At 45.0% G+C, this 26892-nt stretch overlaps 1 protein-coding gene across 2 annotated transcripts in view; it reads left to right on the top strand.

Moving 5' to 3' along the window:
- The window catches only part of LOC139273493 (coiled-coil domain-containing protein 127-like), a 68804-nt gene that overhangs the window by 20901 nt on the left and 21011 nt on the right, over window positions 1–26892 (top strand). Inside the window, exon 2 of one of the 2 annotated variants that reach the window (XM_070890399.1) lies at window positions 9442–9562. The exons of the other annotated variant lie outside the window; for it this stretch is intronic. The gene's annotated coding sequence lies outside the window, so the exon portion shown is untranslated. The remainder of the gene's footprint in view (window positions 1–9441; window positions 9563–26892) is intronic. 2 annotated transcript variants of the gene reach the window in all.

The raw sequence follows: 26892 nt of genomic DNA, 5'->3' as shown, positions 1-26892 counted from the left end.
CCCTCCAATGATCCTGGCCTGTTGATGGTCTTGCAGGCCGGGACCACGTGGATTTCCGGGCCGGCCGCCGCACATTGCTCCCTTCTTATACCATCTGGAGGTTACTTGAGTGTCAGCATAGTTATGTCCTCAAGTCTCTGGAAGAGGGGCCTGCGATGGGAGTGCTATCATCTCCGTGGCTGCGTGATTTTAGCACACGGCCCCTCTCACTCTCTCCTATCTGGGAGGCCAGTATTGAGTAACTCAGAGTCCAGGGAAATGCCTGTATGCAAGCAGATGGGATTACATTTAGGGTGCCATTTAATAGAATACAACATTTTGGTCAGCTTTTAATTTTGATGAGTACAGTGGTGGGTGGCATTGAGCTCAACGAACAATATTCCGCGTAATATGGACCCCCCACTCTATTATATAAAGGAAAGCTGGAAAGACTGTTCTTGGAATGTAATTATTTTTAAACTTCGATGGGAGTATTTCACAGTTATGGTCTGAAAGAACAACTTCGATAGCTAATTAATGAAGAACTCCACTGTAAATGCTCATTGCAAGAAAATTGCAGTTTGCTGCAATACATATGGCAAACATTCTTATACCAGTCACGGTATTTCCAGTCTTGTGCAAGACTGGTAGCTTTTGGCCACTGGAGATTTCGGCAGCAGCAATAATAGAAAAGATAGAGGGACACACATTGGGCGGGTTCGGCACATTTGGTAAGGCGCCCAGATTTGCTGGGAATTTTGTTAAGTAGCAACTATCAAACAACTTACTAGACAATTGCATTGTAATGAGAGGGTGCTACCCAGGTTCAGTTAAAAATTAATTGAATCATTAGCAGAGCTGCAGAAAAGGACTTCGTAACAAACATGGTGAGGCAGAGTCCCCAGAAACTGCAGGGTGTACGTGGACATTTCTATTATGTGGCGTGACCATGTATCACTAATATATCCAATAAGGAATTCCAGAAAAACTTGTTTACCCAGAGTGGTTAGAATGTGGAACTCACTACCACAGGGAATGGTTGAGCCGAATAGCATGCATGCATTCAAGGGGAAGCTAAACCAACACACAAGGAAGAAAGGAATAGAAGGACACGCTGATTGGGTGAGATTAAGTAGAATCATAGAATGATTACAGCACAGAAGGAGGCCACCCAGCCAATCGAGCCCGCGTCAGCTCCCTGCAAGAACACTTCAGCTGGTCCCCCTTCCCCGTAGCCTTTCAAAATATTTTCCTTCGGGTACCTGTCCAATTACGTTTTGAAAGCCATGATTCAGTACGTCTCCAACACCCTCTCATGCAGCGCACTCCAGATCCTACACTCTGTGTAAAAAATTTTTTTCCTCATGTAGCCTTTGGTTCTTCTGCCAATCACTTTAAAACTGGGACCTCTGGTTCTTGACCCTTCCACCAATGGGAACAGTAGGGTGGGAGGAGGCTCATGTGGAGCATAAATACTGGCATGGACCGATTGGGCCGAACATCCTGTTTCTGTGCTGTAAATTCTTTGTAAGTCTATGTAAATTTGAGACAGCTAACCAGAGGACAAGCGCCTTGGGACCTTTTATTGTATTATGTGTTGAAGTCATTGCTTCAGCGAATGCAATCTAGTTGGCCTCAGCCATTCTCTTTCCTGCTCCTTCTTGCTGATCACTGACATGAGCTGGAACGTGTCTCAATTGTTAGCTGAGCACAGGATCAGCTCGATTAATGCCTCCTCACATCACATGGGGGAATAGCACAATCCTCGGCCATTTTGAAAGTTATTATTCAATCTGCTTCCTCCACCCTTTTAGGCTCTGCATTCCAGATCATAATTCGCTGTGTAAAAAAAAAAATCTCTTTTTTCCCCACCCGGTTCTTTTGCCAATTACCTTAAATCTGTGCCTTACTGACCCTCCTGCCACTGGAAACAGTTTCTCCTTATTTACTCTATCAAAACCCTTCATGATTTTGAACTTCCCGATAAAAATCTCCCCTTAACATTCTCTGCTCCAAGGAGAAAAATTACAGTTTATCTAGGATTATGTAGGATATACGACACAGAAACAGGCCATTCTGCCCAACCAGTCCATGCCGACATTTATGCTCCACTCGAGCCACCTCCCGTCTTTCCTCATCTAAATCTATCTGCATAACCCTCTATTCCCTTCTCCCTCGTATGTTTGTCTAGCCTCCCCTTAAATGCTATTCTCATCAGCTACTCCCTGGGGTAGCGAGTGCCACATTCTCACCACTCTTTGGGTAAAGAATTTTCTTCTGAATTCCCTATTGGATTTCTTGGTGACTGTCTTATATTGATGGCCTCTAGTTCTGCTCTTCCTCACAAGTGGAAACATTAAGGGATGAGTTCAAGTGTTTCAATGAAGGACCTGATATTCCAGTCCTGAACTACATATTGAAGGCTGGAAGATGCCTGTGCGTGGATTTTTTTTAACGTGTGGTGGCCGTTGCACACCAGCCACCACACGGGCTTGACAGAGCTAGGTCTTGCTCCAGTCATTAAAGCCATAGAAAGCATACAACATAGATTCACCAGGATGATGCCAGAGATGTGAAACTGCTGAGAGATTTGAAATTCTAGGACTATTTCCACTGCACCAGAAAAGACTATGAGGAGATTTCCCAGAGGTTTTTTAAAATTATGAAGAGTGTTAGAATGCATAGATAAGTACAATTTCCTTTGTTTGGGGAGTAAGTGATGAGTGTTATCAAGTTAAAACAATCACTAAGCAAGTGATGGGAGCGGTTAGGAGAAATTTCCTTACCCAGAATTTTGCTGGAGTATATATGTTTCATAGAATTATGTAGAAATTACAACACAAACAGACCGTTCAGGCCAGCCTGCCTGTGTTGGTATTTATCGTCCACACAAGCAGTAGTCATAATTCCACCTGCCTTCTCTTTTCCCATATCCCTCTATCACCTTTATTTCAACCACTAGAGGAACAAAGGGACCTTGGAGTGCATGTCTACAGATCCCTGAAGGTAGCAGGCCAGGTGGATAAGGTGGTTAAGAAGGCATACGAAATGCTTGCCTTTATTAGCCGATGCATAGCATAAAAGAGCAGGGGGGGGTTATGCTTGAACTGTGCAAAACACTGGTTAGCCCACAGCTGAAGTACTGTGTGCAGTACTGGTCACCACATTACAGGAAGGACGTGATTGCACTGTAGAGGGTACAGAGGAGATTTATCAAGATGTTGCCAGGAGTCGAAAATCTTAGCGATGAGGACAGATTGGATAGGCTGGATTTGTTTTCCTTGGAACAGAGGAGGCTGAGGAGAGACCTCATTGAGGTGTATGAAATTATGAGGGGCCGAGAAAGAGTGGATAGAAAGGGCCTATTCCCCTTAGCAGAGGGATCAACAACCAGGGGGAATACATTTAAAGTAATTGGTAGAAGGTTCAGAGGGGATTTGAGGGGAAATTTCTTCATGCAGAGGGTTGTGGGGATCTGGAACTCACTGCCTGAAAGGGTGGTAGAGGCAGAAACCCTCACCACATTTTAAAAGTACTTCGATATGCACTTGAAGTGCAGTAACCTAGAGCTGGAAAGTGGGATTAGGCTGGATAGCCTCTTGTTGGCCGGCGCGGACACGATGGGCCGAACTGGCCTCCTTCCGTGCTGTAAACTTCTGATTCTCTCTGTATCCACTCTTAGCAAAACCTTTCATAATTTTAAAGACCTCTTGGGTCACCCCTCAGCCGCCTTTTTTTCAGGAGACAAGAGACCCAGCCTGTTCATCCTTTCCTGATATGTATACCCTCTGCTATCATCTTCTCTGCACACCCTCCAGTGCCTCCTATATCCTTTTTATAATATGGCGACCAGAACTGTATGAAGTACTCGTAAGTGTGGTCTGACCAAGGTTCAATACAGGTTTAGCATAACTTCCCTACTTTTCAATTGTATACCTCAAGAGATAAACCCTTGAGCTTGGTTTGCTATTTTTATGGCCTTGTTAACCTGTGTCGCAACTTTTAATGATTTGTGTATTTGTACTCCGCGATCCCTTTGTTCTTCTACCCCACTTAGACTTGCACCCTCCAAGTAACAAGTGACCTCCATATTCGTCCTACCAAAATATATACCTTGCATTTAACTGAACTTCATTTGCCAATTAGCAAACCTTTAGTCTCTAGTCTCTCCACATAACTGAAGCCCCTCATTCCTGGTACCATTCTAGTAAATCTCCTCTCCACCCTTTCCAAGGCCTTGACATCCTTCCTAAAGTGTGGTGCCCACAATTGGGCACAATACACACACTGAGACTCCATCAAGGTTTAGCATGACTTTCTTATTCCTTATGTGTCAGCCAGTAGCTCAGTTGGTAGCACCATTGCCTCTGAATCAGAAGGTTGTGGGTTCAAGTCCCACTCCAGAGACTTGAGCACAAAAATCATGGCTGGCATGCCAGTGCAGTACTGAGGGACTTTTTCGGATGATACGCTAAACCAAGGCCCCATCTGCTCTCTTGGGTGGGCATATATGATTCCATGGCACTATTTCAAAGAAGAGCAGGGGAGTTATCCCTGGTGTCCTGGCTAATGTTTATCCCTCAATCACCTTAATGATCTGTTTTTATTATTACATTGCTGTTTATGGGAGCTTGCTAGACACTAATTGGCTGCCACATTTCCTACAATACAACAGCAACTACACTTCAAAAGGTACTTCATTGGCTGTAAAGCCCTTTGGGATGTCCGGTGGTCGTGAAAGGTGCTATATAAATGCAAGTCTTTCTTATACTCTCTGCCTCTATTTATAAAGGCTAGGATCCCGTAAGTGACAGGGTAATCTTAACACCCTTATCGGCTTGTCCTAACATCGTCAAAGATTTCTGTATGTGAACCTCCTGGTCTCTCTGTTCCTGAACCTCCTTTAAAATTGTACCATTTTATTTATATTGCCTCTCTTCATTCTGCATTCCAAAATGCATTCCTTCACACTTCTTACATAGAATTACAGCGAGTCTACAGTACAGAAAGATGCCATTTGGCTGAACAGGTTGATGTTGGCATTTATGCTCCACATGAGCCTTCTCTCACCCCTCTTCATCAAACCATATCAGCATATTCTTCTAGTCCTTTCTCCCTCATGCACTTATCTAACTTCCCTTTAAATGCATCTATGCTAGTTGCCTCAACTACTCCTTGGAGAGGGAGTGGGGGGAATAGCCAGTGGGAGCAGGACTGGGGGCACGGAAATCTGCTGGTCTCTTAAGATTGTGTTTTTTTATATATTTTTTTCTACAAAACCAATTAAGTGCAGCACCAGTATGTACAGGGAGGGAATTTTAGTATGTGGGAGCACAGGCTTGAACCAAACAACCGGGAGTTTCAGTGCTGTGACTGCTGGCACGGCATCTGGGTGCCACTCGTGCGCACCAGATGTTGCGGATCGGAGTGGGGGAGAGGATGGGATCAATGGAGGGAGAGGACGGGGGAAAGGGGCGTGGACGGGATCGGGAGGGTGGCGGTAGAGGACGGGATCGGGGGGGGGCGGTTGTGGAGAGAGAGAGAGGACTGGATCTGGAGGGGGGTGGGGGGGAAGAGGACGGGGGATCTGGAGGGGGGTGGGGGGAAGAGGACGGTGGGGAGGGGGGGTGGAAGAGGACAAGGGATCAGAGGGGGGGAAGAGGAAGGGATCAGAAGAGGGGAGAGGACAATGGATCAGGGTGGGGGGAGAGGGCAGGGGATTGGAAATCGGCAGTGTGACCGCTGTGCCGCCTTTGAAATCGGCAGTGTGAGCATGCTGTGTGCTCCTAACCCAGGAGTGTGAATGCTGTCTGTTCTCTGAAAGCAGTAGTGTTAGCAGAGCAATAGGGAATTTCAGTAATAAAAAATGAAAATACTGGAAAGGTGCAGTGTGTCTGTAGAGGGTGAAATAGTGAGCTAACCTTTCAGGTCAATGACCTTTATCAGAATTGGAAGATGTTAGAGATGAGCAGCTTTTAGCACGTGCCGAGTCAAGGAAAAGGGGACAGGAAAAGAACAAAAGAGACAGAGGTCTGTGGTGGGGTTGAGGACAGGAATGATTAAATGACAAAAGTGTTGAAGGTGCAAGACAAAAGGAGGTGATAAAGACAAGTATGAAAACAAAAGATGGGTCCAGAGGAGGTGTAAATGGTTACAGCATCCTGGAGGTAACCATTGACCAGAAACTTAACTAGACCAGCCACATAAATATTGTGGCAACAAGAGCGGATCAGAGACTGGGTGTTCTGCGGCGAGTGTCTCATCTCCTGGCTCCCAAAGTCTTTCCACCATCTACAAGGCAGGAGTGTGATGGAATACTCTCCACTTGCCTGGACGAGTGCAGCTCCAACAACACTCAAGAAGTTCGACACCATACAGGACCAAAGCAGTCCACCACCTTCAACATTCACTCCCTCCACCACCAGCGCATCGTGGCGGCAGTGTGTACCATTTACAAGATGCATTGCAGCAACTTGCTGAGGCTTCTTCGGCATCACATCCCAAACCCACGACCACTACCATTTGGAAGGACAAGGGCAGCAGGCGCATGGGAGCATCATCACTTCCAAGTTCCCCTCCAAGTCACACACCATTCTGACTTGGAAATATATTGTCATTCCTTCATCGTTGCAGGGTCAAAATCCTGGAACTCCCTCCCTAACAGCACTATGGGAGTACCTTCACCACAAGGACTGCAGTGGTTCAAGAAGGCGGCTCACCACCACCTGCTCAAGGGCAATTAGGGATGGGCAATAAATGCTGGCCTTGCTAGGGATGCCTACATCCCGGAACGAATATTTTAAAAAATGGACTTTGAACTCTATAGCATGCCTGACAATGACTGGATCAAATTACACATTGCAGAGAACTTTAATTACAGCAACAATAACTTATATTTTTATATCGCCTTTGACTTAGTGAAACGTCCCAAGGCCCTTCCCAGGAGTATTATGAGACAAAAAAATTGACACCCAACCATCTAAGGAGAAATTAGGGCAGGTGACCAAAAGCTTGGTCAAAGAGGTAGGTTTTAAGAAGCGTCTTGAAGGAGGATAGAGAGACAGAGAGATTTAGGCAGGGAATTCCAGGGGCTAGGCAACAGAAGGCATGGCCACAAATGGATGAGTGATTATAATCAGGGATGCTCAAAAGGGCAGAAGTGGGGAGACGGGGGGTTGTGGAGCTGGAGGAGATTACAGAGATATGGAGGGGTTTGAAAACCAGGAAGAGATTTTTGGAATTGAGGCGTTGTTTAACCAGGAGCCAATATAGGTCAGCGAGGTGGGTGAGCAGGACTTGGGGCGAGTTAGTACACAAGCAGTCAATTGTTGGATCACCTTTAGTTTACGGAGGGTAGAATGTGGGAGGCCAACCAGGAGTGCATTCGAATAGTCAAGACTAGAGGTATCAAAGGCATTGATGAGTGCTTCAGCAGCAGATGAGCAAGGGCAGTGTAAGATCTCTTAATTTCCAATGAAATACGAACTCCGGTTGTAGTTTTAATTTAACTTTATTTTGGCAGCAGCAACAAGCTTCTGGCTTTAAGCCAGGCCGTTGTCCTTCTGAGACCACATGGTCAAAATGGCTGTACTTCTACCTGGTGCAATTTACAGAAAAGAACTCGCCTTCTTTGACCTTATTGGCTCATTTGATAGTCTTTTAACGTTTAATTGGCTCGCTACCTAAAGGTCCTAAAATGTCAAGTTGATTGATGACTTAATGCAATGTGCTCAGTCACACGTAGACATGGGAGTCTGTGTTTTCTCAACCTGTCTAAATGCAGCCTGTTTGAATTCTCTATCAATCCCCCATTTGATTCTTTCACAAACTGAATCATAAAACATCAGGTATCACTGGTTAAACATTCTACAAAATAATTTCATACATGTTAAGAGTTTTCTTCTAAAATTTGTTGATGTGTTTCGCCACATGTCCGGACTAGTAGCTTCCACACAAATTTACACCGACCCGAATTCCATCGTGGCCACAATGGAAGTCTGGTTTTAGTAGGTTAATTAACCTTATTCCAATTTAATCCAAATCAATATCTTAATTCAACCAGTAAACAACCTTCCCTTAAGCACAACATACCCCTGTGCCACGTACAGACGGTCTGCTGGGACCTGCAAGGTGTCTCACATGCGGGACAGCAGCTACAGCCGCCTGGCTGCAACAACATTTAATCAACATAAACAAACAATATAAAAGTAAAATAATTACAACCAATAGAATTAAACCTTCCACCAATGAAGTTCCTATTGAACCTAGCCATTCAGTGGCTCCGCTCCACAAAGTGAATGATGGGGCTGCTTAGGTTTTTCTACCTCCTTTTGGATATGCTCCGCTAAGTGGGTAATTTCTTCGGAGCTATCTGGGATATACGTGCAACACTCAGTTCCGAGTAGGGCGCTAATACCTCCCTTTTCAGCCAGGATGTAATCAAGGGCCAGTCTATTCTGTAGGGCTACTGTGCGGATTGCTACCATTTCTGCATTGATTTTAACTAGGGCCTCTGAGGTATCATTGGCTACCCGTTCCACAACGGATGCCATGTTAATGGATTCCCTTGCCAGTCTGGCGGTCCCATACCTGGGGATCAGAATGGCAAAAAACCTCTCTGTTTCTATGATAGCTCTCTTAGAACGGTGTAAATGTTTCGACAGTGACTTTATATGATACATATAAGGCACAATGTAGGCTAAATAGCAGGATCCCGTCCAATTCTGGGGCAGCCAAGGGTAGGCCTTGTGGCCACACACCCAATAGGTGCCATTATAGGCAATGAATGTTAGCTGTTTCTTTGTCAGCAACACTCCGGGGCCTGTCCAGGCTTTTCCATCTGTTTTATTCAGAATCCCCGTTACGTTAAAAATTTCCACATCGCCCCGGTTTAGGCGGTTCCGTGGCTTGATTATATTATAATTCTGGGAGCAGTTACTATACCCCATATTTTGGCCTCCTTTGATGTTTCTAATCAGACAGACCGATTCCCCCGGTCTTCCTATTCCCATTGTATTAGTGATAACAAAAAATGGGGGCCGTTTGGAATTATTGTAGCATGGTTGGTATCCCCCTTCAAAGGTAGTCAGATTGTAACCTGCTGACTTCCATTTACGTGCCCAGTTTTCCGTATCCTGAAACGCATTGCCTGTTTTGTTTTGATTAATTATCCACTCCGTCATTTCCGAGATATTGAAGGGAACTGGCCTCAAGGGAATCCCTCCCTTTGAGTGAATAGGAATATGCGCACACACCCAACAACTAGAAATGTTACTTTGTTTGGCATAAATGTATGACATATATAAAAAGGTATTTACATGTAATTCCCTTGGTACTCTACTATTTCCCTTTGGTGCAGAGGGTCGGCTAGTAAGAAGTAGGCCTATGCTAGAATATCTACAATCAGTAATACAGTAAATTTATACATTTTGGCAAAAAGTAATTGTCCTTATTTGATTTCAGCTTCAGTTACGGGTGCTCATTTAACGTATGAAGTGTGGATCCAGGCTTTCTTTCCTTGGACTTTAACAGCTGCCTGGGTGGTCAAGAACACTTGATAAGGTCCCTCCCATGGCACCCAAAGGTTCTTTATGCAACTTTTTCACATACACCCAGACTCCCGGGATGATGTCGTGTCCTCCTTCGGATGGATTACCCCAAGCTGCCGATACCTGTCGGGAAACAGAACTAATAGCATTGGTTAGGTTCTGACAGTATGATAACAAAGTGTCACTCATTAAGTGAACATCAGCTTTCCTTAAATCAATAGTTCCTGGCAGCGACATGGGTCTTCCTGTTATAATTTCAAATGGGCTTAGATCTGTAGTTCTGTTCGAGGTTGCCCTAATGCTATACAGCACTATTGGTAGTGCCTGGGGCCATGGTGTTCCTTCTTGGTGATATTTGGCAAGCTGTTGTTTCAGAGTTCGATTCATTCGCTCTACTTGTCCTGATGATTGTGGATGATAAGGACAATGTAAATCCCACGTAATGTTCAGTAACCTACAGACTTCTTGTGAAGTGTGTTCCCTGATCTGAGTCAATGCTACTCGGGACTCCCCATCGGGGAATGTAATCCTTACACAAGACCGTTGCAATGTGATTGGCTGTGGCTCTTTTAGTTGGGACAGCTTCTACCCATCTAGAGAATCTGTCGACCATGACAAGAATGTTAGTGTATCCTTGTCATGAAGGAAGAGATATATAATCAACCTGCAGATGCTGGAATGGTCCGACAGGGGCAGGGGGCCTCAGTTGGAGCATTACCGTGATGGGTCCAGAATTATTTTTCTGGCAGACCACACAGCGGTCTGCTACCAGCTGGGCATGTTTTTTAAATCCCCGACCCCACCAGCTTTTCTGGAACCGTGCCGTCATCTGTTGTGAGGTCAAGGGTCCCCACGAGTGGATCTGTTGGGCTAAAAAAGGCATAAGCACTTGTGGCGCGACTGGCTTGTCGGTAACTCTTTGTCTCCGGACACCATCTTCACATAGCTTAATTCCTGCCTCAATCCATGTCCATTTTTCCTCTGGGGAGCACTCGCCTTGCATTGTTTGAAGGTCTCGTGTCAGAGTCCTGAGTGCTTTCAATCTGCACATCTGTGTTGGTTCTTCTGGGGGAACGCCCTGTGAGGCGGCATCTTTAGCTGCCTGGTCGGCTAGGGCATTTCCCTGTGCTTCTGTGGTATTTTCCTTGGTATGGGCCTTATACTTCAGGATGGACACTTCCTGAGGTAATTGTATGGCCTCTAGTAAGTCTCGGACTTCTTTTCCATTTCGGATAGGTGTACCAGCAGCAGTGAGGAATCGTTTTTTCCGCCATAACAGACCAAAGTCGTGAGCGACTCCAAAAGCATAACGCGAATCTGTGTCAACATTAGCTGTCTGTCCTTCTGCTATTCGACATGCTTCTGACAGGGCCCGTAACTCGGCCTGTTGTGCTGACGTTCCTGAGGGTAAACATCCTTTTGCCACTACCTCATATAAGGTTGTAACTGCCCATCCTGCTTTTCTGGTACCATTGTCAACAAAGGAGGAACCATTTGTAAACAGGATGAGGTCTGGGTTGTGCAGAGGCTCCTCTGCTGCTAAGACTGCTTCTTCTGTTTCTTTTAAAATCTCCACGCAGTCATGCTCTTCACATTCTTCCCCCTCTTGTTCCCTCGATTCTGACATCGGGAGCATAGTTGCGGGATTAACCGGGTTGGCCCGGACGATATGGAGATTAGGAGCTTCCAAAACTGCTATCCAGCGGGTCCATCTAGCTGCCGTGACCTGAGACATTCTATTCATAGACAGCAAAGCATGTACGGTGTGGAGACACTTGACAATCAGCTTTTGGTCGAGGACTAGACCCGCAGTGATCATTACTGCTCGATATGAAGCTTCCATGGCCCTTAGGCAACTTCCTCATCCGAGGGCTACCGCATCCAGTTTTGCCGACTAATAGCCAATAGGTCTTTGCCGATCCCCATGTTCTTGTGTCAGTATAGCTGTCATGTATCCTTCTTTCTCATGGACAAACAGGATAAATGGCTTACCACTGTCGGGGATTCCCAAAGCCGGTGCCGAACATAAAGCCTTTTTCAAACTCAGGAAGGCCTCTTGCTGTTCCTTAGTGAGGGTGATGGCTTCTTTAGAGGCACGTTTCCCCTTTAAAATATCATTCAGTGGCTGAGCAAGCTGTGTGAAGGAGTCAATCCAATTTCTGTTAAAGTTACACAATCCCAAAAAAGACCTTAGTTCCTGAATAGTGGTGGGTTTTTTAGCAGCCCGAATGGCTGCAGTTCTATCCTGGGTAAGTTCTCTCTCTTTCCTTGTGAAATCTTTTGTCCCAGGTATACAACCTCTTCTTGGGATATTTGTGCTTTGTTGATGCTGGCTTTATGTCCTTTCAGCCAAAGGTGGTCCAGCAAAGCTTGTAAATCTTGTTGATGCTGGTCTTCCGTGTTTGAAGCTAGCAGGATATTGTCTACATATTGGATGACTGGGGAGGTAATTCTCGCAAATGGCTTTGTAAAGCCATGTGGAATACCGTAGGGCTGTTGTGGAAGAGGCACCGACCAAAATCCGTTGGCCATATCTAGAACCGAGAAATATTTATGTTCTGGTTTGAGGGCATTAAAAATGGTGGAGGGATCTGCGACCAAAGGAGCTTTTTGATCAATACACTGGTTAGCTTTCCTACAATCGACAGTCAAACGTCAAGTCTCATTAGATTTCTGTATCGGCCGCACGGGGCTATTGGAGGAGCTATGCGTTTTAATAAGCACACCTTGTTTCTCCAATTGCTGAATAACCGGTAAGATTCCCGCGATGGCAGTTGGACTGATGGGATACTGTTTAGTGCATGGAGGCTTGGTCCCGGTAAATGACGCAGGCTCCATCTGGAGTAGGCCACAATCGTTCTTATCTTTAGCCCATATCGGGTGTTCCTTCAATTTTTCTTTCTTCAAAGTTCTAATTGACCATGTCACCCGACCATCCTCGAAATGCAACGATGAATCTACTTGGATTAGAACGTCCATTCCCAAAAGGGGTTGATCTACTGGGCCTATCCAGACCGGCGTGGTTAGTTCATGTGGACCCAGCCCTATAAGTACCGGTGTTGTCCTTTTAATTTCCATTTTATGACCCCCAACTCCATAGGCTGTACGTGCCCTACCATCCAACGACAAAAAGTCTCCATATTGTAGGGGTAAGCATGTTAATTCCGCCCCTGTGTCTAAAAGACAGTCCACATCCTTATCGCCCACTCTCTCAGTTATATATAGCCCATCTCCCCTTTGTTGTATTAGTGCGAGGAGGGGGGCCAGAATGGGCTCTAATCGTTTTTTGCTATCCCAAGTAACACCTTCTGTTGTTGTATTGTCCATCGCTTAAATGCTTCTATGAGATCGTTATCTTGTGACAATCCTAGTTTGTTGGCTGAATTGTATCCCTGGCTGCGTCCTCTTCCCCAGGCACGACCTTGCTGTTTTGCCCTGCACGTCTTGGCCCAGTGACCACCTTTCCCACAATAATGACATTTTCCGGGTAATTTTCCTTATAACTGTTTATCGGAATCCTGGGATTTCCATCCCATAGCCTGTACAGCTCGGACCTTAGCTCCCATATCCCGATCTAATTGGTTACATCGATCCACCAATGCTGCAAAGGTAGTTCCTCTACCTTCCCAGTCCGGTAACACTACCTTAAGCATTTTGGACAGTTCTGGCTTTAGACCTGCCACAAAAGCTGCTTTCAGGGGTCCAAACACTTGTCCATCCATTTCCTCATCCGTATTATTCATACCCGAATGTTCTAGCCACGTGCATCTAAACCGCTCGTCATACTCCAGGACCTCCTCTGTTCCTTTCTGTTGGCAGGCTGCAATTTTTCCCCAGTCTGTCTTAGCTAGACTGAAGGCTTGCAGCCAGTGTTTAATCGCCTCCCACCGTGCGTTTAATTCTTGCTCATCCTGCTCCAAAGCTGCTTCTACCTTGTCGTGCAATTTTCTTCCCTGTGTTTTTGGCACCATTATGGTCAAAATTTGCACTCCGTCCCAGGGATGAAGTTGATATATATTTCTTAAGCGGTCCAATTGGTCCCACGTTTTCACTCCCTCTTTCTTTGGATTGGGCAATTCCTTGGACCATTTATCAATTTTCTCTGGGTCTGCCGGATCATGAAATAAGTATTCTGCATACACCCTTTTCCTTATTTTTTTGGTTCCGCCCTCATCCGCAGTCTCTTCTGATTTGACTACAACTCGTCTTTTTTTAAATGGGGCAAAGCGCACCCCTAATTCTTCATCCTCTGACCCTGTATCGTCAGAGGATTCAGAATCCGTATCTATTCCTCGGTCGTGTCTTCGGGTTTGCGCTTTTAATTTATCCAAACATGCGTACCCTGGGAATTGACTGATACATTTTCCTTTTCCTTTTACTGTCTCTTGACCTAATGATTTTTTCCATTCTTTAATTTCACCTTTAAGATCTTTAACTTCCGCTTCCAGCTTTTCAAGTTCAAGTTTTTTCTGTCGCAGGTGTGTACAAACAGCTTGCAATTGGTCCTTTGTACTGGTCAGTTCTCGATCATGTTGGGAACGCATTGTAATTTCATTCCGCTTTCGGATCTGGCCCATAACGGCTAGGGACCATCTAGTTCGCTCTTTATTTTTTTCCCAGACCCTTTTAATCTCATCCAAGGACCATTGTCCTTTGGAGGTACTGTATTTTTGTTCGTTCTTAATACAGGTTTTAGATAAGTTGAATTGTTGCTCTATGTATTCTTTCAACTGTTCGAGGTCTTCATCTATCGAAACCTCAAGTGGTGCCTGCCTACCGTTAACAGTTGTAGGCAATTCTTTGCTCTTATCTCCTGCTGCCATAATACTGATTTCTTTACTGGGGTCTCGAGTCGCAGGCTTTCTAGCCGATCAATAGGTCGGTGATTAATTAACTAACACACCGCCGAAGTTAGACGTCTATGGGACCTCGAGCCGACTACCAACCGGAGGGTTCGCAAACCGGAGGCTTTCGGAATCACATAGAAGGAGAGGCGAATTTAGACTTTTGACCGAGGACTTTTATAAAGAGGAGTCCTTATCTCAGTATGTAGGTCCGATGTCCAAAATTCAGTTTCTTTCCTCAGCGATCCTGTTCGTGACACCAAAATTGTTAGATCTCTTAATTTCCAATGAAATATGAACTCCGGTTGTAGTTTTAATGTAACTTTATTTTGGCAGCAGCAACAAGCTCTTGGCTTTAAGCCAGGCCTTTGTCCTTCTGAGACCACATGGTCAAAATGGCTGTACTTTACCTGGTGCAATTTACAGAAAAGAACTCGCCTTCTTTGACCTTATTGGCTCATTTGATAGTCTTTTAACCTTTAATTGGCTCGCTACCCAAAGGAAGAGAAGCCGTTGCAGGTGATTCTCTGGCAACAATTAAATAAGAATGGAACCAGGCGAGTGCAGTCCCTCCCAGCTGGACAACAGGTGGAGTGGCATTGGAGAAGGATAGAGTAGTCAATAAGGGGGAGGAGGGATAATTTGCCTTTGTCACAGTCACAAAAGATGGCAGTTGTGACTTTGATGGGAGCTGTCTCGGTACTGTGGCAGGCGCGGAAACTGGATTGGAGGGATTAAAACATGAAATGCATGAAAGATGGCCACGGATTTGGGAGACGACATCATGTTTAAGGACTTTGGAGAGGACAGGGAGGATGGAGCTGGGGTGGTAGTTTGCAAGGATGCAGGGGTCGAAGGTTGTTTTTTTGAGGAGAGGTGATGATGGTAGATTTGAGTGAGAGAGGGATAGTACCTGAGGAGAGAGAACCGTTAACAATGTCGGCTAACATGGGAGCCGGAAAAGGAAGTTGGGCGGCCAGCAATTTGGTGGGAATAGGGTCAAGGGAACAGGAAGTGGGTCTCATGGACAGGATCAAATTTCACATTCCAGGTAAACTGTTGAGTGTGTCTCGTCCTCCAAGTGACCAATCAGAAATCTGGTCCTACCCGCTTGTGCTGAAAGTAGATGCAGCTGAGTTTCAGTATGTGAGAGCTTAGGCATGCACAGAACAATAGGGAGTTTCAGTAATAAAAAATGAAAATACTAGAGAGGTGCAGCATGTCTGACAGCTCTGTGGAGAGAGAAATGGAGTGAGCTAACCTTTCAGGTCAATGACCTTTATCAGAATTGGAAGACTTTAGAGATGAGCAGCTTTTAAGAAAGCAGCGAGTCTGGGAAAAGGTGACAGGAAAAGAACAAAAGAGACAGAGGTCTGTGGTGGGGTTGAGGGCAGCAGTGATTAAATGATAAAGGTGCAAGGCAAAAGGAGGTGATAGAGACAAGTATGAAAACAAAAGATGGGTCCAGAGGAGGTGTAAATGGTTACAGTAGAATAGCAGAGGGTAACGGGAAGCATGGAAAATTGAGGGGAAGGCGCCCATAGCTCAGGACTGTGGTGGAAGAAAGACAGGTAGACCCCGGGATGTGCAGACACCCCACCGGCTGTGTACCGATAGGGGATCCTCACCCCAAGTACCAGCCCAGACCTCCTCCACTCCCAGTTTCTCTGGTGCAGCCATCCTCCGTTACCAGCACCTGCTGTCCAAGAGAAAATGGAAGTGGTGGTTAAGATCCAAAGTTAAACTCAGTGTTAAAGCCAAAAGACTGTAAAATGCCTAGTAGAAAGATGAGATTCTGTTTCTTGAGCTTGAGCGGGAGCAAAGTAGTGGCATAAAGGGAGCTGAGCAGCCATTTAAAAACAAAAAACAAGGAGTGACGTCACAAGACAGCGGGAAGGTGATTCACTAGGCCCCACCCCACTCCTGGCCAAGAACGGGGAAACACTCATCAAGGACACCGAGGCTGCCAGGGCCCGCTGGAAGGAGCACTTTGAAGATCTTCTCAATCGAGACTCTGCCTTTGACTCGAGTTTTCTAAACTCCATCCCATTGCATGCAACCCGCCACCACCTCCGTGAAACCCCAACGCTGCACGAGGTATGCAAAGCCATAAAACAGCTCAAGAATAACAAGGCTACGGGTGCGGATGGAATTCCTGCTGAGGTGCTAAAATATGGCGTAGAGGTGCTGTTGGCGCGGATACATGACCTCATCTCTCTCATTTGGAGGGAGGAGAGCATGCTGGGAGATCTCAGAGATGCAGTGATCATATCCATTTTTAAAAAGGGGAACAAGTCCGACCGGCAACTACAGGAGAATCTCCCTGCTATCAACCACTGGGAAGGTTGTCGCTAGAGTTCTTCTCAGCCGTCTTCTCCCTGTGGCCGAAGAGCTCCTCCCAGAGTCGCAGTGGGGATTTCGTCCCCTATGGGGAACAACGGACATGATCTTTGCAGCACGACAACTGCAGGAAAAATTCAGGGAGCAGCACCAGCCCTTATACATGTCCTTTTTCGATCTCACAAAGGCCTTTGACACTGTTGACCATGAGGGTTTACGGAGCGTCCTCCATTTTGAATGCCCCCGAAAGTTTGTCAGCGTCCTTTGCCTGCTCCACGACGACATGCAGGCCGTGATCTTTACCAGCAGATCTATTATAGACCCATTTCACATCCGGACCGGGGTCAAACAGGGCTGCGTCATCGCTCCAACCCTCTTCTCAATCTTCCTCACTGCCATGCTCCACCTCACTGTCGACAAGCTCCCCGCTGGAGTGGAACTAAACTACAGAACCAGTGGGAAGTTGTTTTACCTATGCCGCCTCCAGGCCAGGTCCAAGATCATCCAAACCTCTGTCGTTGAGCTACAGTACGCGGGCGACGCCAGAGTCTGTGCACATTCTGAGGCTGAACTCCAGGATATAGTCGATGTATTCACCGAGGCATATGAAAGCATAGGCCTTATGCTTAACATCCATAAGACAAAGGTCCTCCACCAGCCTGTCCTTGCCGCACAACACTGCCCCACAGTCATCAAGATTCACAGCGCGGCCCTCAAACATGGACCATTTCCCATACCTCGGGAGCCTCTTCTCAACAAAGGCAGACATTGATGCGGAGGTTCAACATCGCCTCCAGTGCAGCCTTCGGCTGCCTGAGGAAAAGACTGTTCGAAGACCAGGCCCTCAAACCTACCACCAAGCTCATGGTCTACAGGGCTGTAATAATACCCGCCCTCATGTATGGAGCAGAGGCATGGACGATGTACAGAAGACACATCAAGTCGCTGGAGATATATCACTAACGATGTCTCCGCAAGATCCTGCAAATCCCCTGGGAGGACAGGCGCACCAACATCAGTGTCCTCGCCCAGGCCAATATCCCCAGCATTGAAGCACTGACCACACACGATCAGCTTCGCTGGGCAGGCCACATAGTTCGCATGCCAGATTCGAGACTCCCTAAGCAATTGCTCTACGCGGAGCTCCTTCATGGCAAACGAGCCAAAGGTGGGCAGTGGAAATATTACAAAGACACCCTCAAAGCCTCCTTGGTGAGGTGCGACATCACCACTGACACCTGGGAGTCCCTGGCCGAAGACTGCCCGAGGTGGAGAAAGTGCATCAGGGAGGGCGTTGAGCTCTTCGAATCTCAACGCTGCGAGCATGAAGAGGTCAGGCGCAGGCAGCGGAAGGAGCGTGTGTCAAATCAGTCCCACCCCCCCTCCCCCTGACGAATGTCTGTCCCACCTGTGACAGGGTCTGTGGCTCTCGTGTTGGACTGTTCAGCCACCAAAGAACTCACTTTAGTAGTGGAAGCAAGTCTTCCTCGATTCCGAGGGACTGCCTATGATGATGATGGTTGGTGAGTATTACAGCTCTTTTGCTCTCAAGGTTAGGTAAGTGGATTAAATTCAGCATTGGGAGAGTATTAACTACCATCAGTTTATTACATCAATAACTTAAACTAAATTAACTAATTAAACTAAAAATTCAAACTAAAAATAATCTTTTGAATAAAAACTAACTAATTATGTAGATAAAATAAGCTTGATGGAGATGGCAGTGTAGATGATGTGTCGTAATTGCAGCATGTGGGAGAGACCAATGAGATCCCGAGCAACCACATCTGCAGTGAATGTCTGCAGCTCGAGAAACTTCAGCTCTGAGTTGTTGAGCTGGAGTCCGAGCTGCAGACATTGCGATGCATCAGGGAGGGGGAGAGTTACCTGGAAACTTTGTTCTAGGAGGCAGTCACACCCCTTAGGTAAAGTTAGTCAATGGTCAGGGACAGGAGGGTGTGACTGAGTCAGGAAGGAATGGGAACCCAGGATATAGGAGCCTCAGCCTTAACCTTGTCCAACAGGTACGAGGTACTTGCTACTTGTATGGATGAGAACAAGGACTGCAGGGAGGATGGGCAAACTGACCACGGCACAGTGGTACAGGAGGCCATTCAAGTGGGAAGGAGTAAAAAGGGGTAGTGATAGTCAGGGGGATAGATACTGTTCTCTGCAGCCGCGATAGGGAGTACTGAAGGCTGTGTTGCCTGCCCGATACCGGGATTAAAGACATCGCCTCGTGGCTGGAGAAGAACTTGGAGTGGGAAGGGGAGGATCCAGTTGTCGTGGACCATGAAGGAACCAACGACATAGGTAGAACTAGGAATGAGGTTCTGCTGAGAGAGTTTGAGGTGTTGGGGTCAAAATTAAAAAGCAGTATCTCAAAGGTAATAATCTCTGGATTGTTACCTGAGCCATGTGCAAATTGGCATAGGGACAAGCAGACTAGAAGGTTAAGTGCATGGCTGAAAGAGTGGTGTGGGAGGCAGGGCTTTCACTTCATGGGCCACGGGCACCAGTACTGGGGAAAGAGGGAGCTGTTCCGTTGGGACGGCTCCACTTAAACCAGGCTGGAACCAGTGGCTTGGCAAATTGAATAACTAGGGCTGTAGACAGGGCTTTAAACTAAAGTGGGGGGAGATGGTGAGAGGATTCAGGAAATAATACATTTTAAAAGCAGCAAGGGAAATGTCAAGGCTCCAGAGCAGAGTTTTGGGTAAAAATAAGCAGAGTGGGTCAGGAAGGGACAAAGAGAGTAACAAAGGTAATAGGGCATCAGTGACTACGGTGACATCAACAGCTTGTATTTATATAGCGCCTTTAATGTAGCAAAATGTCCCAAGGCACTTCACAGGAGTATCATGGGATAAAAATTTGACACCGAGCTGCATAGGTAGAATTTAACGTAGGTGACCAAAAGCTTGGTCAAAGAGGTATGTTTTAAGGAGCATCTTGAAGGAGGAAAGAGAGGTGGAGAGGTTTAGGCAGGGAGTTCCAGAGCTTGAGGCCTAGGCAACAGAAGGCACGGCCACCAGTGGTTGAGTGATTATAATCAGGGATGCTCAACAGGGCAAAATTAGAGGAGCGCAGACATCTCGGGGGGGTTGGGGGGGGGCGGTGGTGGGGTTGGAGGTGGAGGAGATTACAGAGATATGGAGGGGCGAGGCCATGGTGGGATTTGAAAATAAGGATAATTTTGAAATTGAGGCATTGCTTAATCGGAAGCCAATGTAGGTCACCGAGCACGGGTGATGGGTGAGCAGGACTTGGTGCGAATTAGGACACGGGCAACTGAGTTTTGGATCACCTCTAGTTTACGTAGGGTAGAATGTGGGAGGCCAACCAGGAGTGCATTGGAATAGTCAAGTCTAGAGGTAACAAAGGCATGGATGAGGGCTTCAGCAACAGATGAGCTGAGGCAAGGGCGGAGACGGGCGATGTTATGGAGGTGGAAATGGGCGGTCTTAGTTATGCTGCGGATATGTAGTCGAAAGCTCTTTTCAAATATGACACCAAGGTTACGAACAGTCTGGTTCAGGGAAAAATAGAAAAAAGTCAAAGCTAAAAGCACTATATCTGAATGCGCAACAAAATAGATGAATTAATCGCACAGATAAAAATTAATAGATTTGATCTAATAGCAATTACAGTTGCAGTGACCAAGGTTGGAAACTAAATATTCCAGGATACCTAACTGTTAGATTAGTGAAAGTAAATGTGGGCCCATTAGAGGCAGAGATAGGAGAAATTATAATGGACAACAAAGAAATGGCAGAGACATTAAACAAATACTTTGTATCTGTCTTCACGGTAAAAGACACAAAAAACATTCCGGAAATAAAGGGGGCCCAATGGTCTCGAGAGAATGAGGAACTTGAAGAAATCAGCATAAATAAAAACATAGTACTGGAGAAATTAATGGAATAAAGTGGCGACAAATCCCCTGGACCTGACGATCTGCATCCAAGGGTTTTAAAAGAGGTAGCTGCTGACATAGTGAATGCACTGGTATTAATCTTCCCGAATTCCCAAGATTCTAGAACAGTCCTCAAGAATTAGAAGGTACCAAACATAACCCCGCTATTTAAGAAAAGAGGAAGAGAAAAAAACGTGGAACTTATAGGTCAGTTAGCCTGACATCAGTAATAGACAAAATGTTAGAATCTATTATTAGGGGACATGGTGACAGGGCACTTCAAAATTCGTAATATGATAAGGCAGAGTCAACATGGTTTTATGAAAGAGAAATCGTGTTTGACAAATCTGTTAGAGTTTTTTGAATTTGCAATTAGTAGAATGCATAAGAGGGAACTAGTGGATGTAGTGTATTTGGATTTTCAAAAAGCATTCAATAAGATGCCACACAAGAGGTTATTACACAAAATTAGGACTCATGGGATTGGTGGTAATATATTAGCATGGATTGAGGATTGGTTAACAGACAGAAAACAGGAATAAACAGGACTTTTTTGGGTTGACAGGCTGTTACTAGCGGAGTACCGCAAGGATCAGTGCTTGGGCCTTAGCTATTTACTGTCTATATCAATGACTTGGATGAAGGGACTGAGTGTAACGTATCCAAGTTTGCTGATGGTACAAATTAGATGGGATAGTAAGCTATGAGGAGGATGTAAAGAGGCTGCAGAGTGATATCGGGCTCAATTTTCCCCAAAGCATTTTTTTTGCGTACTTGAAGAGTTGAAGGGGCCTAAGTACGCCAAATAAAAATATTCTAAGTTTCCCAGTTGGATTTCTTCATTTTGGCAGGTGTAACCCGACCTTTAGTTTTGGGGATGGAGCCTTGATCTGCGCCAAAAAGATCGGGTTGCCATGGTAACCAGGGACACAATGCGAGCTGAGGCTACAAAATGAAGCATACAGCCAGCTCCCAACACATTAAAAGAATTGAAAATCTCTCTCTCTCTCTCTCTCTCTCTCGAACCGGGGACTGAGAATGGGACCGGACAGCCTTTGGGTGGGGTTGGAGGTAAGTTGCTGCTATGTGTTTTTCAATTCTTTTAGTGTGTCCGCACATCTGCTGCGCCGATTTCCTTAACTCTCCGCAAGGTTTTTCTGCAGAGGCCACATACGCTGGCCTAAGCACAACTGGAGTAATTCTCAGCTGGTCAAACTTCCCTAAATAACCAGAATTGGCGTAGGTGGCTGGTTACGCCCCCTTTGGCTGAAAAAAAAACTGACCAAAAAAAATCGTCACAAACTGAGTTACGCTGGTGCAAATTGATTGGGAAAACTGGTTTTTCAACTTAGACCAAAAAGAGCAGCCTGCTCCAAAAAAACGGCACAAATCACTGGGGAAAATTGAGCCTAGGTTGACTGAGTGAGTGGTCAAGAACATGGCAAATAGAATACAATGTGGGGAAGTGTGAAGAACAAAAGCAGAACACTTTTTTTGAATGGTGAGAGACTGGAAAATGTTTGCATTCAGAGGGATCTGGGTGTCCTTGTGCATGGATCACAAAAAGTTAACATGCAGGTACAGCAAGCAATTAGGAAAGCAAATGGCATGTTAGCTTTTGTTACAAAGAAATTAGAATACAAGAGTAAAGAAGTCTTACTACAATTATTCAGGTCATTGATGGGGCCACACCTGGAGTACTGTGTACAGTGCTGGTCTCCTTACCTAAGGAAAGACATACTTGCCTTTAGAGGGAGTGCAACGAAGGTTCACTAGACTGGTTCCTGAGGTGACGGGATTGCCCTATGAGAAGAGATTGAGTAGACTAGGCCCGTATCCCCTAAAGGTTAGAAGAATGAGAGGTGATCAAATTGAAATATATAAAATTCTTAAGGCGCTTGAGAAGGTGCTGAGAAAATGTTTCCCCTGGCCATTTAGGACTGTGATGAGGAAAAATCTCTTCACTCAAAAGGGTTGTGAATCTTTGGAATTCTCTACCACAGAGAGCTATGGATACTCAGTCGTTAAGTATATTCAAGTCAGAGGTCGATAAATTTGGGGGAATTAAGGGATAGGAGGAATAGTGCGGGAAAGTGGAGTTGAGATAGAAGATGTTGAATGGCAGAGCAGGCTCGAGGGGCAAAATGGCCTACTCCAGCTCCTAGTTCTTATGTTCTTATATTCATTGGAACCGTGTAGGAGACAGAGCTCAGAGTGGGAGTAGGATGGAAAATTGAAGTGGCAAGCGACCGGAAGTTCAGGGCACGCTTGTGGACTGAACGGAGGTGTTCATCAAAGTGATCACCCACTCTGCAATTGATCTCCCCATCGTGAGCAGCAAATATGGACAAGTTGGAAGAAGTACAAGTAAATCGCTGTTTCACCTGGAATGAGTGTTTGAGGCCCTGGATGGTGGGAAAGGAGGTGAAAGGGCAGTATGTGGGAGCACAGACATGTACAGAACAATAGGGTGTTTCAGTATGTACACTTCTTGAAACTTATCCTGTCGAGTGCAGCTTCCTGTTGCCTTATATTTTTACATGTTGAAAAATTAACAAAAATGTTTGAAGAAGTTGGTAAATATATGGAGAAGTACTTTTAATGTATGATACTCCTCTTATGTGGATTGCACATGAAGTGTCAGCCATGGCTCAATGGGTAGCTCTCGCCTCTGAGTCAGAAGGTTGTGGGTTCAAGACCCACTCCCGAAACTTGGGCACATAACCTAGGCTAACACTTCAATGTAGTACTGAGGGAATGCTGTACTGTCAGAGATGCTGTCTTTCAGATGAGACGTTAAACCTAATCTACCTTGTCAGGTGGACATAAAAATCCCATAAAAATGTTGAAGAACAGGAGAGTTCTCCTGGGCAATATTTATCCCTCAACCAACATCACTAAAACAGATTATCGCATTGCTGTTTGTGGGTCCTTGCCATGTTTCCTACATTACAATAGTGACTGCACTTCAAAAGTACTTCATTGACTGTAAAGCACTTTGGGACATCCTGGTTATGAAAAAGCGCTATATAAATGCAAGTCTTTCTATACCCATGTGCCGTAATTATGAATAAAATGCCACTTGCTTAGCCGTTCTGACCGATTCTTCACCTGGCACAACAGACCACTAGCTCCTCAATATATGAGAGATCAAGTATGTTTTCCAACTCTGTAAATGTTGCAGCCTCGCACTGCTCAGCCTGCATGCCCGTTCTTAGATATTTAAAATTTTGAAAGTATGAATTACTTTGCCTAAAGATCAGAATGTTCTTGAAATGGAGCCAGGACGCACATTGGGGCAGCTTGATTGGAGACATAGTTAGAGGCAGCCAACTATGTTTCGAAGCTTGTACACCCACATTAATTTCTAGGTATCATTAACTTTCAGCAATGAAGGCACTTGATGGCTTCTGAAAGATTTGACACAGTTCAAATGTCTTGTCATTTGTTCTTGTAACGTATGTGTGCCCTAATAACGAGCTCTGAATTGTTTTGGCGTAACAAGTATTTCTTAATATAGAATAAAACTGCTTGCGAAGCACATTAGGACTTAATCTTCTCCAGTTACTATGGGGCTCTATGATGCAGTAATCTAGATTTTGTAGGTCATTACAATTATTCTGTAACAGCTGAATTGTCCAATACATACTAGCCACAACTCTTTTTGGGGAGAAAAAGTAAACATTAAATCAAGTGCCCCCCGATCTGGGGGACACTCCAAACATTTTTCAAGGCCCTTTTTCATACTAGCCACATTTGGCTAATTAGGAATCCAGATGTGGCTAATTGCATTTCTGATTAGTAAATTAAAAAATAGTAATCGACTTGGGCATGTGATCTCAATACTCATTCGCTCAGCATAGGTATGCGTGCTTTAACTTTTTTGGGGCGTTTGTAGGTAAAATGGTAAGAGCAAAAGCAGAGTGTGTGAGTGTTTTTTGATCGCTGTGAGTGCTTTACTTCCTTGATCACTGAATGGTGGTAGATGTTTGTTAAGTAAATATACACGTGAAGTACATTAACCTGCATTGTGTGTGTGTATGTGGCTAAAACGGTGTTGCCATAGCCATACCTGTGCCTAATCAGTGATTTCTATTGGACAACACTGGTCTGTATCTATTTTAAAACAAGCCACTGTTTCTCCATGTTTATACTGAGGTGCAGTCTGGAGATCTTTTTTTACACTGGAGCTCAGACAGGAATGATGCACGCTGCACTGTCATGGAAATGGAAATAATGTGCTAACTTCAAGCGCTGCTTGGTGCGCTATATCGTATTTATAAATTCAAACCTGTCATTGCTTAACCGGAGGAGTTGCTACAACCTGCTGATGCTTTTTACGGAGTGGGAGAGAATGATGATGAGGGAGCTCCATGCTCTGCCTTGAAGTGTTCAGATGTGTTTCCAAAAAAAAGAACACAATAACTGGTCATTTTCTGTTCAAAATCTTGCTGTATGTGGCATTTGCATATTTTACATAGAAGTTCAAATTACAGGATGACCACTTTGGCTGTCTACTTTTAAATTTATGCAACTCCATACCCCATATGAAATGAACATCCTTACTACAGATCCTTAATAGGGGTTGGATCTTGCTGGAGCAGGGCATCTCGCAGTGCGCGCCGTTAAACCTTTTTCCTGTACCCTTCAGCTCTAAATTTTTTTTGCGCAGTAACTTGCTGGAAGTGTGAGCCGATAGTGGTGTGGTGAGGGCAGTGGGGGCATCTGGGACCTTTGTTAATGGTGAGACCAACAGTGTAACTCCTTAACCAATGAGACTTAATGATTGAGAAAGAAACAAGAACAATAGAGAAGGAAGGCGAATTAGGGTCAACTCAGGTACAGAAAAAGGAGGAAAGAAAGATTGGATTCAGGGAGGGAGAGAGAAAGGGACAAAGGAAAAGTAAGATTTTTTAAAAAATTACATTTAAAATAAATCTCTAATAATAATTGACTACATGCAGGAATGAGATTGAGCACTTTAAATTGTTCTCATTCTGGGCCAGAGAGGCTGATTGGCATTTCATTAACAATTACCATGTTGTTAAAAAGGTACTTGAACTCTTAATTACCAGACTTAATTTTCTGTGGTGGGTTTAATGGGCAATTAATATGCAAATCCAGCAAATTTTTAAACATAACGGGGAGGCTAAGAGCGAGATTCAGTTTGTGCAAAGTATAAATCAATTAGCCAGGCCTGGAGATTTGCAGTTCACGGCATACTTCTTAATCCCCTAAACTGGCTGGCCGATTTGAATATTAAAAACTGCATGCGTCGTTAACACGTTGTTATTTTTCCAGCAAGATCTGGGCATATGTGCTAAAATTCATGCATCAAATGCTTTTTGAGCGTAATAGTATTTCAGCTGTGCAGAAAATAGTGCAGTGGTATGATCCATTTTGATAGTGATCTGATGTGAAATCACCCAAATGAGTTTGGTTACATTTTCATCATTGTGCCTGTGGTATTCAGTTATGCCTAGTCAGCTTAGAACGTAAGAATTAGGAGCAGGAGTAGGCCGCTCCTCGAGCCTGCTCATTAATTCAGTAAAATTATGGCTGATCTTTGACCTCAACTCCACTTTCCTGCCCTATTCCCATATTCTTGATTCCCCTCGAGTCCAAAAATCTATCTATCTCAGCCCTGAATATACTCAAAGATTCAGCATCCACAGACCTTTGGGGTAGAGAATTCCAAAGATTGACAACCCTCAGTGAAAAAATTTCTCCTCATCTGTCTTAAATGGCTGATCCTTTATCCTGAAACTATGCCCCCTCGTTCTAGACTCTCCAGCCAGGGGAAACAACCTATCAGCATCTACTTGTCAATCCCCCTCAGAATCTTGTCTGTTTCAATGAGATCATCTCTCATTCTTCTAAACTCCAAAGAGTATAGGCCCAATCTACTCAATCTTTCCTCATAGAACAACCCTCTCATCCAAGGGATCAATCTAGTGAACATTCATTGCACCATCGCTGAGGCGAGTATTTCCTTCCTCAAATAAGGAGACCAAAACTGTGCACAGTACTCCAGTTGTGGTCTCACCAAAGCCCCATAAAATTGTAGTAATACTTCCTTACTCTTGTACTCCAATCCCCTTGCAATAAAGGCCGACAAGACCTTTGCCTTCCTAATTGCTTGCTGTACCTGCATGCTAACTTTGTGATTCCTGTATGAGGACACCTAAATCTCTCTGAACACCAACATTTGATAGTTTCTCACCATTTGTTTTTCTATTCTTCCTACCAAAGTGAATAACCTCAT

The sequence above is a fragment of the Pristiophorus japonicus genome, chromosome 1 (assembly GCF_044704955.1).
Source record: "Pristiophorus japonicus isolate sPriJap1 chromosome 1, sPriJap1.hap1, whole genome shotgun sequence".
Lineage (NCBI taxonomy): Eukaryota > Metazoa > Chordata > Chondrichthyes > Pristiophoridae > Pristiophorus > Pristiophorus japonicus.
Note: the sequence above shows the minus strand (reverse complement) of the source record. Positions and strands in the feature narration are given on the sequence as shown.